General features: G+C 46.6%; 1 protein-coding gene across 1 annotated transcript in view; it reads right to left on the bottom strand.

Moving 5' to 3' along the window:
• Positions 1-13,068, bottom strand: part of LOC146864082 (UDP-glycosyltransferase 3A1-like) — a 423,888-nt gene that overhangs the window by 78,262 nt on the left and 332,558 nt on the right. The window lies entirely within an intron of this gene.

The raw sequence follows: 13,068 nt of genomic DNA, 5'->3' as shown, positions 1-13,068 counted from the left end.
AAGGAAATACACTTGTGGACTTTGCAAGCGTAGAAAAATATGGAAAACATAATACCAGTTGATTGACTTTGGGCCGCATTTATTGAGAATCCTCCAGCAAGACATCTCTCCTGCTGGGGAGGTAATGGCTCTTTCAATAGGCACCCAACTCTAAGACAGTCCCTTTGTATAATAGACTATATGGTAAAGTGTTTAGAGGTAGGAACACCATGAAAATGGGATGGGAGAAACAAAAATGAGAATTAAAAATGCATTGGGAGTAGTTCTGCTCCACTCAATTACACGTGGAATGGTGTTTCCAAACACAATTGTCACGAGTACATCGGTGGCCAGGAATGAAGCTGGGTTGCAAAGCGCTACCTAACCCCTACATACCCAAATCTACCTCTTACAACTTGAGGAGTAATGAAAATGGGGCCCGATACCAATTAGTCTGGTTTCCATCTTCAGTAACATGTCTGTATTTTTCTGTGAAGTCGACGGGAAGACCCCATTTGAGCTCTGATGGGGTGAAACTCTGAATCGTAAGCTGGAGCTTTGAAAGTGGCTGACACTCACCACAGCAGCAGCAGCACTACATGGTGCTTACCTTGTGCGAGAAAGGGGGATACTGTCAGGTCTCTCAGGAGGAAAACATTTAACTCTATGCTTAGCACAGCGGAAAGACCTTGTAGCCCAGTTCTTGACAGTGTTGGTCTGCAAGAGGTAAGCACAACCCCTTCCAGTAGCCATGATGCAGCTGACACTTAAAGCGCCTACGCAGATAGTGCCTTCCAAAAGTAGCCCCAAGGGAGGAAAAAGTCTGAAGGCAAAAAACCTCCAACGATGTTAACATGGCTCCAGGATGACAAGGTGGCATAAAGAGAAATGCAGGAGACTTGAGAAGGCAGCTAAGAACATTACTGAAACCCCTGGACAAGGAAGACAGGGATCTAGGAGTAGGCAGGAGCACAGAGACACACAAACAGAAGAGAAGAAATGCTGTGATGCAAGGAGGAAGAGGAATCTTACCCCTTGATACCCCTAAAACAGGAAATTACCCCAATAAGAGGTGTGGCCATAACAGATTGAGAATATCCTAAAGAAAAACAATAGCAAAGTAGTCATCTTGGTTTGGGCTTCTCTTAATCCTAGGAATCCTTCCTAGAGGAATCTTGGAAGTTTGGGGAGAAGAAAGAAGATGCCAATAACATCCTCAATTCAGGCCCTAGGGAGAGGACCGCAGGCGACTGTACCTGCAAGCAAATATAGCATGTTACATCGCATGCTATTACATCGCGTTCCTTTACAACGCGATGTTAGAACAGGATACCTTTACAACGCAAGTCATTAGATCGACTGCCTCTAGGGGGCACGCTGGATTTAGGAAAATTATAATTTACTATCGACTTCCTCTAGGGGGCACGCTGGATTTAGGAATAGTATAATTTACTATTCCAACTCCAGCCTGCGCAACAGTAGGGAAGATGTTGGAATAGTAAATCATACTATTCCTTATGTTAGAGTGCCCCCTACAGCAAGTCGATCTAATGATTTGTGTTGTAAAGGCATCGCATTCTAACAACACGGTCGTTGTAACAGCCGCGTTGTAAAGGAATTGCAATGTAATGACTGTGTTGTAAACGCTGTCTCCCCCTGCAAGCCGGCCGCCTCAAGGTAGGGCTATTGGGAGTGCACAGTGGCCGGCTGGGGTCTGCACTGTCCTGCTGGCTGCCTTGCTACGTGTCCTGCTTTCCTGAGCAGGACGTGGAAGAAACTCTTGGGCGGTACAACAGATAAGGAAGCAAACCAGGAACAAGTCCATGCAGCAGAGCTGTGGGGTGGAGGACCCCCATCCACAGCAGCATGCCCTGCAACTCTCAGGGCATCAAGGAAAGATCATGGACAGCCCGACAGAGCAGGAAGGAGAGGGTGGAGTTAGCTTTTGAGAATGTGGTGGTGAATTTCTTCTCCCCTACTTTATTCTCTCAGTGTGCTTATGCGGGGAGCAGTATGCATTTTATTGTGCTTTTCTTTGTATGTGGATACATTGTTATTGCCAGGCACTCCATCCATTGAAACTGCAACTAAGCAGCATGAAACAAAGTACCAAAGGACATGGAAGAAGGAGGTGAGCTGCGACAAAGCGCTTGCAAGTCAATAAAATCACTTTTTAAACACTTTACAATGGTAAAGGACAATAGAACTGAAGGAAGAGTATATTAATTAACTATCTTATTAAAGAATTACACAGGCATGTTCTGAGACTGGTGGCACTGAGGAGGAGATACAACTAAATCTGATTTACTAAGTAACTGATTAAGCAGAATCTCCTTACCTAGCATTGGCAATGCAGGCTTATTTAGACATATACTATTAGAAATTTGGAAGTACAAGTGGGTAAAACTAGCTCAAACTCTGGTTGAAGTAAGAGACATAACTAAAAATATCAACAGTCGTTTGAGCATGTTGCTCCTGCTCCAGCTTTTGTGTTTCTACTTATGTCTTGTTTCTCAAATTTATATTGTGTATGCAAAATCAAAAAAAGAGATGATCTGTAAATTACTAGCTAAAGGCCTTAGGGCATATCATGTAGCTCTGAATGGAGCCAGAGTGGGAGGAGGACGTCAGGGGCCAACTGGAACACATTATTAATCTACCAGGAGGACACATTAAAAACATCCATTCAGTCTCCCCAAATAGCATGGATTTGACCTAGGAAGCCTTTGACATAAGAGACTGTACAGGAAGGCACATTATCTTGTTGAATACTGAGAAGAAAGGAATGAGTAACAGGTAAAAAAATCCTTTTCTGAGTAGACAAGATGCAGATATCTTGCAGAAATCTTTCAGAGTTTTCGTACATCATTCTTAATCAATGCAACTCACTACATAGGTTGCGGTAGCACCAGAGATTACTGCAAATTAGGGAGGGGAATTAAATAAAAAAGCAATTGCAAGTACAAGAGCAAAGGAGGGAAGATACCCTAAAGCTTATCTAGAAAGGCTGGTGTCTAAAGGGACATCACCTCTCAGATCCCCTTTAAGACAAGAAGATAATTCCCTTAGGCAATCAACAGCATACCTATAAAAAGAATTCACAGGGCCGACTATCCCTGATCAGTTTCAACATATGCTATGTATTCTGAAGGCTTAAGAGTAAATTGTGTTCAAGATATACCAGTTCTTTGTTCTAATAGATATATCAGACTTAATCCATCTCTCAATTATAAAGCGCAAGCCTTGGTTGGGTAAGTATACTCTACAAAGTCCAGGCCACTGTGAAGGCAGATTATTCCAACTGCCAACAGCAGTACTGTCTACACTAAGTCCAAGTTTAAAAGTCTCCTGATAGAAATTAAAGTCAGTAAAAAGATGAAAGTAGAACAATGTCCCAAAATGGAAGCACTGGCATAAATAGTGGATGCCTTAGATGTACAGCTGGGGGCATTCATGGAAAACCACAAGGCGTTCGTTATTAGAGTGTCCTGATTAGAAAAGCAAACAAAAGCAACAGCAGCCAGCTCTGACTTTCAGATCGATATCTTAACTTGCAAATGTGAGGACCTCAAGAATAGATCAGATGTTCCAACATAAGGATAATCTAGTTGCCGGAAGGTACTGAGGCTGGAGTGGTAGATACGACAACCGGTATTGCCGAACTATTGATGGAAAATATGGGTGAACAACTGGGTGGAGTAAAATTAGATAGACAAAGCAATTGCAAGAGCACAAGGAGTTCCTACAGATTAGCCTGAAATAGGCAGCAACCCCAATACCATGTTCGCCTACTTTCAGATCTGTGCAGTTAAACAACTGGTCCTCAGTATTGACGGAAAGAAAAGATGGTCCATATCCAAGCAAGGATTTTCTTATACAGTATTTCTCGATCCCGCTTGAGAGATAACAGACATCTCTCTCTAAGAATGAAAGGATAAAATCTTAAAAGTAATTGGCAAAGATTATATGTGTAAACCTGCTATGTGCTGTGTCAAGGGGGTGGGTGAGGAGGGAGAAACTTTGGGGCATATTTATGAGCCCCTTGCGTCGCCGGAGCGTCACTTTTTGTGACGCTTCAGCACAGCAAACTAAAAAATTATATCCATGGGGTCACGCAAAGCCACTTTGCGTGGCTTTGAATGGCACAAATAGCTGCTTAGCCTTACTCTGCGCTCAGGTGGCATTCCATGGACGTTGCGGTGGGTGTTTCTACACAACACCCATGGATTTTGGTGCTTCCTTAAATTTACAAGACCATGTAAAACTTGGGAAGTTCCTGAGGTGACGTTATACACAAATAGGGCCGCTCCCATCAGAATGACCTAAATGGTGCTCAGGAGTGTTATGTGTATGTGAGTGCAGACATCTCACAAAAAGTTTAGGACTGGCCTCACACACCACCTGGTGTCATGCTTCATCATCGGCCGTCCTCGCCCTCTTAAAAACTTGGTTTGATAGAGGACGGGCATACACCTGACGACAGGGATGCACTTCTAAGTGGGGGCCCAAATTGAGTGAGTGAAATTAAAAGCCATTACAGTTACCTCAATTAATTTTAATGAACTATGTGACTGTATGGTGTTTAAAAACAGGTGAGCGGTGAAATGGGGAAGGTTATTAACCCCTCGCCGTGTAGAGTTGGGTCAACATGTTTCTGCCTAGTGTCAACAGTGGTACATGGCATTCATCAGGACCTTAATGTATTTTATACAGGGCTCCACTCTTACCAACAATATGTTTAGAGAGCCAACGGTGGGGTGACCTTTGTCCCTCTCCACTAACTGGGGGTCTTTAGTACCCCCAGTCTTCACCCTATGTGCTTCATGGGAGGGGGAGTAAGGGGAAAGCCCCTGTAGTCAAACCTTCGTTTAGGTGCGCTTTCCCTGTCGTCAGGTGTAAAACATGTTTTTAGAGGGCGAGGACGGCCGATGATGAAGCATGACACCAGGTGGTGTGTGAGGCCAGTCCTAAACTTTTTATGAGATGTCTGCACTCACATACACATAACACTCCTGAGCACCATTTAGGTCATTCTGATGGGAGCGGCCCTATTTGTGTATAACAGTTTATGTTGGAGGCTGGCCGGCTCCTATCGCCCTATTTTGCCTCTAGTTCCCTTCATCAGCAGAATCTGGGGCTAGTGTGGTCACAAGCTCCTGAGGTGAGCCATAACGAGGATAAATTATTTTATTTATCATCGTTTATTCCTCATTCCATGTGTGCTACATTCTGCAGCACACACATAAAGAGGAAAACGCATCTAAGGATTGTTTTTGTGCTGGAAGGTGTACCTTCCTGCAAAAAAAAAAAACCCTACGACAACACAGGCATGGGGGCCTGTGCTGGTGCCAGCACTGGTACAAAGGACAGGAATGTACCTTATTAGATAAACAGGGTGCATTAATGCCCTTTCACTTCAAAGTAGGGCAGCGTCAAATCCCCATAAATGAGACCCTTTGTTTTCTGTATGGAGTTCTATGGATTCAATAGGATGGAGAGAGAAATGCCTTTCCACTGGCTAGACCAAGGGACAAGGGGAATAATGTAAGAGATAGCAATCAGCTTCCAGGTGGAGAAGGGAAAGCAAATTTATAATTTATAGGCAGGGGATCACACAGCCAAGATTCAAGACTTGTATATCCTGAAATTATTCAAATCAGGATAATTACCTTAAATATTAAGGGGAACAATTTTAGAGTGCAACAAAAGAGAATTAAACAAGAATAGGGTAACTTGAAGACCAACATCTCTTGCTCCCTGGAAGCAAGAATAGCAAAGATCAAACTTCTTTATAGGAGGCCAGGAGTGAGAGAATTCTGAGGTAGTGTCAGATCAGTGGGAAAACACCTCACAAAAGAGTTAAAGAGTTAGGAAACTTTGCACATGGAGAAAGTGGAGACTACACTCACCGAGGACAGAAACATCCTGGGTTAGGTCTAAAACACACTGCCCCTGACAGTACAGGGCTGGTATTTGAATTCCAGGTCAGATGAGGAAGTTCCCTATAAAGTTTCATGTGACCCATAGAGTACCGTCTGGCAGTATTGTTTGTTTCCACCCTCCCCCCCCCACTTTTCGTACCAGATCGCATCTGTATACGATCCTCCACCTTTGCTATTTTTGTGTCCTTGTCAGTTTTCTCCATTTACCTCTGCTTTCCCTTCCTTGATTGTTCTCATGTGTCCCTTTCAGATGACCTTTTGTTTTGAACTCACTTCTGTTTATTTAAGCACAACTTTGCTTCCCTGTGCTATAAATTGCCTCCCTCTTCAGTTCTCAGACAGTATCCCACGTTAACCTGGTGGCTAGTTTACAATCACATACTTACAGTTTTTTGTCTTTCTAATTTGACACATAAGTTGTGCTCTGTATCTCGCATCTCTGAGGCTATGTCATTCCTTAACTCAGAGACTATAGAGCACGTTGCTGGAACAAGTCTCTCTCTCTCTCTCATGTTTTTTGCTTACGCTTTTCTGGCGTTACATACAGGAAATATTTAGCCTGAAAATGGTATACAGTATCACATATATGTGCTCCCTATATAATCCTAATGAGGAGGAATCAATCATTAACAATGAGATTCAGAAGGTCCTCCTGTTACTACCTGGGTATTAATTATTCACAGGTGAGTCTAATTATATTCAGTGCCTAGTCAAGGACACTACCAATACCATGGGGTGCACATGCATGAATAAAGTTAGAAAGGCTATCTCATCATTAAGCTATAGCTTAAATCTGGTTGAACCATTGTGATAGTGTAATCTGGAAGCAAATAGTATATAAATTTTTCCATAGTACATCCTCCATATTCTTGACCAGATTACTTCCTGGTTAGTAATATGTTGTTTAAAGACATGACAGTTATGGACTTATTACGAGTTTGGCGGTCTTCCAATAGGATTGCCAATGTGGCGGTCCCAGGAAGACGCCAAGCTCATGTTGATCCCACCCACCGGATTACGAGTAGAATCCAGGGCAGTCGGGTGGTGCTGCGACGGTGTCACTGTAGCGGTTTGTTAGGCTCATAGGAGAACCTAAACAGCATACAGCTGCGTGACTGCACAGAATGCACAGTGTGGCATGTACCATGTTGTGCATGCCCCACAGTGCACACATGACCATGCACTTGTGGGGGGGGCACATCATGTGCCTCTTGCACCCAGCCCCATGGGCAGATTTGCCTGGGGGTCTTGTTGTGGACTCCCGCTTTGCCTTTCCACCGTATTTTTCACAGCAGGAATATTGATGGCTGTGCCAGGATCGGCACAGCCTCCATTTCTCCCCACTTTGCACACCGCTAGCGCCACAGGATTCAGGATCTTGGCAGTGCCAGTGGTGTTGTAGCGGGCTGGTTGCGGTCCGACCACCGCTCTCAACATATGCCGATTGGCCTGCCACTGTGTAAGCCCCTTAATGTTTACCCCAAAAAGGGTTTTGGGTTAGGATCCTTTATCACTAACATAAGAATAGCTTGCAAATAACGTGCTACACAATTATATCCAAATTCGTCCCAAAATCATGGTGCAGGAAAATGCCAATTTGCAGCAACAAAAGTTACATGTTTTGGAATTTATAACTATTTATTAACGAACCACCCATAGCAACATAGTTTGGGATACAATGATTGCAGCTATTTAGTGGTTCACCCAACAATATGTAGTTCATAGACAGTGTTTAAACAAAATATTTAGTTTAAAATATTGTGATACAGAAATACTGTCAAAGAATATTGTTGCTATAGAAATATGAAACAGAATATTGCTGCCAAAAATATAAATTTTTATCCGGTAAGACATATCGTTTTCATATATCGTTGTTTAAGCGGGTTTGTTAATATAGCTGTAAGAAATATAGTTTTTCAATTAAATTAATGTGTTTTAGTTAATAAATAAGTTTGAGGTGGTAATATTGTTAGTATAGTTGTTAATTATTTAAAAAAAAATATTGGGGCATATTCTCAAGGACTTATCGCCCCATTCCCAAGCTGGTTCAAACTGCCGATATCGCCATTTTTCGAAATTAGCTTCACCAAAAACCATCGCCACAGATGAGAGTGACAACTAACGCTAATGATATACAGAGTAGGCATTCCCGTGCAAAAATACACAAACACAACACTTTGCGATATTCTCAACGGCCAGCCAGATCTGCAATGCGATCCAAAAACAGGTGATAAGGCGAGTCAGCAGGACGACTAGCTGCAGTATGAAAGGGAGCCCAGCCCAGAGCCACATCTGAAGACCAACACATGTAATGGAGACACTGATCATGCAGCTCGGAGACCCAAGAGGGCCACAACACCCACTGCCACCAACCCCAGGACCACCCCCACCCCCAGGACCCCCTGACTACCACCGAGGCAGCACAGAACAAGACAGCAGAGCGTCTGAAAACGCACCAGCCTCAGAGACTTAACACCAGAGAATGCCATTGTCCACTACAGGCTCAAAAGGACAACCATCCTCCACATCCTGACCCACATTGCCCACAGGCTGACGGCACCAACAAAGCGGACAACCAACATCCCTCCACAGACAAAGCTGCTGGCTGTGCTGCACTTGTTAGCCTCTGATACCTTCCAACCAACAACTGCCAGAGTTGGAGGAGTCTCACAGCCAGCCCTATCAAACTTCCTCACACGTGTCTTGGATGCATGTCCACAAAAGCAATGGCAGGCCCCTGTATCCGCACCACACGCTAGTCCCAATTGGTAGTGTTCCTGCACAACCAACCCCAACACTAGCCATTGCCTGGCGCCTCTGTTCTCCAGATCCAAGACTGTAGTTTCTGAAATGGGTGTGCGCCAGGTCATGAAGTCCAGTAGTCAACAGTAGTGGAAAAACTGTTATTTATTACAAAAACATAAATTAACAACACAAAAACATCAGCCAACGCGTTCCATTCCCAAAGGGGAACTTCATCAGGGCAACATATGTATCCAATTAACTGCATATGGTCCGGGAACTCCCCAATGCAATTCCATATTCAGAAAGTCCGTATTCAGAAACCTCTTGGATAAATGGTGACAATGGTCAAGCGTCTGTATAGTCACAAACGTAATCTTGTACAGTGTATTGCACTTGGACAAACAGGAATGCTTACAGGTATGATCAATCCTGCACATAAAGACCGTAAACCAGGAGTTTGTGTGGTCGTAAACTCCGTAGGAAAGAAAAGGAAGGTTAGGACCACACGAACTTCTATTACGGTCTCAATAGGCAGGATTTATCATACCTGTAAGCATCACGGTTTGTATCAGCTTGATACCCCTGCACCTTCACTTCCCCCACACTGCGCATGAACTGCTGGAGACCAAGCAAGGGAACTACGCCATAGCAGGCTTATCGAACGTGTTGGGGACAATTGACTGCACACATGTACTACTTGTGCCCCCAGCGACACTGCACATAATCACCGCAACAGAAACCACACGCAGGCAAAAGTGGACCACTGGGGCATGTTCACCAATATTGTCGCAAACTTCCCAGGCAGTGTGCACGATTCCTGTGTCTTCCGCAAGCACCCCAGCCCTGGTCTCCAGACCGGTCTGCCGCCCAGCGATGACTGCCCGACCCTGCGCACCCAGGCCTCCATGCTCACCTGCCACCTCCGGCGTGTCTCCAAGAGGGCCCACCAAGTGCCGGTGCAACCTCCTCAGCCGATCGCTGGATTCCGCGCCACAGGCCCCGAGCGCACCCTGCTGCACCACGGAGTGATGTCTGTGCAGCCTGCTGACTTCGGCGTACACGCGGTCCAGCTGAGCTCACAATTCAAATCGGGTCATTATTGGCAGGACGTCTTATCGAGGCCTACGCATCATCGCAGGCTGCACACCCACTCAGCTCTGGTGCTACTAACTCTGTGCACCGCAAGTCACTGTCTCGTGGCGGTAGGCCCGTGCCGGCCAAAGTGACTCGGCTGCCACCAACTCTGTGCACCGCAAGTCATGGGCCCTTTATCATTGAGTCGCGTGGTGCGGACACCATCATGTCACCTCCGGCAGTGGGGAATGTGATGTGGTAGGGCCCTAGGCCTTCATGCATAAATAATGACCACACGGACACTCTCCGATAGATAGTGGAAATGGCCTTGAGCACGTGCGCCCGGCCCGTTTTATTGGCAGGGTCACATTACCTGTGACACTTGTGCTGGATGGGTGTGGTGGGTGTAAACCAGCCCTCAGGGAGTGGCTGTGGCATGCTGAGAACTAGACCTGTGATCACCAGATCACTACAGGGAAGACCTGGGACATGTAGCATTGTTGTCCCCCCGTAAGCGTAAGCAGAGTGGGCTGGCCTGGCGTATGCCAGTCCAGCGTAGGGGTGTGAACAATGACCCGGAGCTCTGGGCGTGGTTCCATTCTGGCCTGACAAGGAAGTAACAAATGCGTGTGTCTCTGTTGTAGTGTCGACGCCAGCCGGACCGCAATTGGTAATGTTGCACCCTGTGACTCAAGTCCCACAACATGAGCAACATGGACGTAAGGGGGAATCACTGACCCTACATTCATCCATACTTTCACAATTGAATGATCATAGACATGACACATCTGTGTGAATTTCAATGTTTAATGCACATTCAGGGGAGTGTTGTTGCTGGAGCAGTACAGAGCCATGTAAACCCCACTTTACATTGTTGGCCCGTGGCGGGCCAGCCAGAGTCCTTCAAGGAATGACAAGTATATCGGAAGAGGAAGAGTTCAGTCCGCAGTCTGATAGCTGTGTCATTGGTGACCAAACAGAATATGGCAGTCCATGTCGAGGTCCAAGGTGAGTGTCGCAGAATGCATCGGGGGACAGTGGGAGGTGATGATGCAGAGGGCAGAACCAATCAGAATCAGGCCACATGGCGGAGATGAATGCTACTGCTTCCTTCTTACCAGTACGGCAGGATCATCTGCATCTTCTTCCTCTGATGTTTCATTTGCCTCACATGTGGGTGGTGGTGTTCTGTCTCCAGCACTGTGTGGGACTGACACATCAGGGGGCGGAGATGTGGATATCGAAGCGGCAGCAGCATTCATCTGCGCCAGGCCTTGTGGCAGCAATGCCATGATGAGGGTCTGCGGGGCATGGTAGATCCCAGCTACATCACGCTGGTGTGCAGCCGTGGCAGCCATTCTTTCCTCCTGCACCCGCTCCATGTTCTCCATGGTCCTCCGCATGTGTCCTAACTCCCGGATGATACCGCTGGAGCCACTTTGACTAGACAGTTGTCCTTGTCTCTGAGTCAGGACTACAGCGTTGTTATCCATGGATCATTGGAGAGCATGGAGCGGACTGTGGGTGTCCGTTAGGGACTGTAAGTGGTTCCTGATGGGACTTAGACACCCACATATGGCATCTAGTTTGGCTGCCATGCGGTCAAACCCCACCTGATCAGCCATCTTCTCCTGGCACCCTAACACACATTGTTGGAAGGCCATGTGTTGTTCATGTGGGTCCTGGGAGACAGCCATGGTGGTTGGTGCTTCCTGCTGTGTGGTCTGTGCAGGGGGTGAGGTCTCTTCGATGCAGCTGGGCTGCCCTGCTCCTGGGGGTGGGGTGCTCAGGGTGTCCATGAGCTGTTGGAGGGCATCGGTGTCGAAGGTGAGGAGGTCCTCTTCGTCATCAGTGAAGAGTTGTTGGGTCTGCTCTGCAGGAGGTGTTGATTCTCCCTCTGCAATGTGAGGGGGAGATGCAGTTTAACATTGTGTTCACATGTATGTGGACGCATTGTACAAGTTTACATACAGACTGCATGACAATGTACATTGTGACTGTTTGGGAGGAGCTGCCTTTTTGATGCGGGACAGTGGACATTTCAACTACATCACGGATGTGCGTTTGTACTTGTACATCATCATCTCACATTTCCCTGCTATGCCAGATGTGATTGGCCAGTTTCTACACACAAGCGGCAGCAGTTGTGTCCTCTGTTCTGTTGTGAACGTGTTGCAGTTTGTACCACATTGTTGTCAATGTTGATGTGCGCTGCTTCTTATGTGTGTGTGCTGCATTGTGGTAGAGTTGCCCCTGCAGCTCTGATTCTGCTGGCCCATATCCCTTTCAGGCGGTGTGCCTTTCAATTCTGTGCTTATACAGTGCTGAGATGTTGCAGACTTGGGTAAACTGGGCTCTTGGTGGCAGTTGGGACTCGTGGGCGTGGTTTGTCCGCAGATGTGTTGTTCACGTCAGGGATTGATTGTGCACGTGGATGTGTCAGAGTGTGACCTGCTCCTTTACGGATGTGGTCCACACTCAGCCACCTCAGTGTTGTGGCGTGCTCCATGTCATGATAATGGGACTGCAGCCATGCTAATCGTCATGCAGTGTCACTTGCATTGTCAGTGTGGGTCAAGGACCCACAGCTTTGCTGGGTTCAGCACATGTGAATGGGTTTGTTGTGAGATGTGGGGAGGGCCCCCTCTGGGCACATAGTCGACGGGGGCCTACTTGCAGTTTCTCGGTGTGCTGCAGTGTGCCAAGGGGATCAGGGACATGCTCCAAAATCATTGTGGGTGTGCACTGTGCTATGCTTAATTGTGCATGTGTGTCATTGTGCCCATCTACCCCCGTCCCCCCAGTCCCTGGTCGAAAGTCGCCCTGTTGCTGTTGTGTCGGCTCCCCCAACTCCTGCCACCATCTCCACACTGATGACTGTGGACACCATTTCCTCCAGCTCATCCAGCTGGAGGCGCTGGACTCCCACCTCCAGTCTGCATTGCTGCCTTCTGGTTGTTGCTGGGTTTCTGCTTGGTTTTGCGCTTCACATCATTCCAGCGCCTCTTGACATCTTCCATTGTCCTCCTCAGCACTCCGATTGCATTCACCTTGTCCACAATGGACTGCCATATTCAATTTTTTGTCGCCAATGACACATTGGAGGTGACAAACAGTTGTTGATAGTATTTTATCACCTCCATTATCAGGAGCCTGTTTTCCTGCAGACTGAACCATGTCTTCCTCTTCTTCTTGTCCTTGCCCTTCCCTGACCCCGAGGTCCTGGCCTGGGCCTCCGGGGGGCTTGTGAGGTTCTGGTCGTCCTCTGTTCCTGCTCCGGCTACCTCCATTGTGCTTCGCAGTTGTGTTTTTGTTTGTGTTTTTTTTT

Source organism: Triturus cristatus, chromosome 2_1 (assembly GCF_964204655.1).
Source record: "Triturus cristatus chromosome 2_1, aTriCri1.1, whole genome shotgun sequence".
In the NCBI taxonomy this organism is placed as follows: Eukaryota; Metazoa; Chordata; class Amphibia; order Caudata; family Salamandridae; genus Triturus; species Triturus cristatus.
Note: the sequence above shows the minus strand (reverse complement) of the source record. Positions and strands in the feature narration are given on the sequence as shown.